General features: G+C 40.2%; 1 protein-coding gene across 7 annotated transcripts in view; it reads right to left on the bottom strand.

Moving 5' to 3' along the window:
- LOC128249821 (uncharacterized) overlaps positions 1–620 on the bottom strand; it is a 20,744-nt gene that overhangs the window by 7,454 nt on the left and 12,670 nt on the right. Inside the window, exon 1 of one of the 7 annotated variants that reach the window (XR_008265948.1) lies at positions 41–59. The exons of the other annotated variants lie outside the window; for them this stretch is intronic. The gene's annotated coding sequence lies outside the window, so the exon portion shown is untranslated. Of the gene's footprint in view, positions 1–40; positions 60–620 lie in introns of those variants that run through there. 7 annotated transcript variants of the gene reach the window in all.

The following is a 620-nucleotide window of genomic DNA, read 5'->3' as shown; positions in this document are numbered from 1 at the left end:
AATAAGTCAATATGTTTAAAACTGCGTGTGTTTGACTCACAAATTCTTTGTCTTCCACAAGTGACATAAATCATTCATGTAAACATGCCATAAAAATAAATACTGACAGTAATAGACACATATAACCATACACACACACACACACACACACACACACACACCCACACACACACACATATGCACACACCCACACTCACAGACACATGCATAAACCCCACAAACCCGCGCACACAGAGAGACACACACAGTGAATAAGATACATATATATGGAATGGTCTGGAAGATTGTTTATGTGAGTTCGTGTGTTGAAGCATATTCTGCTGTGCCTGGGGAAAGTCGTTCTCTTTCGCTGCCTTATAATTTAACACACTCACCAGTAAAATTTCCACTTATTTCTTTTCTATTTTTCTAAAATTTTCCTTGCGTCTTCCAGCCTTTTCAATAGTTTTGAAAGTCAAACTATAAGGCACCGAAAGAGAATGACTCTCCCCAGACAAAACAGTATTACTCCTTTACTCTTTTACTCGCTCCAGTCATTTGACTGTGGCCATGCTGGAGCACCGCCTTTAGTCGAGCAAATTGACCCCACAACACTTTGCTCACACCGAAACTATGGTGGA

Source organism: Octopus bimaculoides, chromosome 18, assembly GCF_001194135.2.
Source record: "Octopus bimaculoides isolate UCB-OBI-ISO-001 chromosome 18, ASM119413v2, whole genome shotgun sequence".
NCBI lineage: Eukaryota > Metazoa > Mollusca > Cephalopoda > Octopoda > Octopodidae > Octopus > Octopus bimaculoides.
Note: the sequence above shows the minus strand (reverse complement) of the source record. Positions and strands in the feature narration are given on the sequence as shown.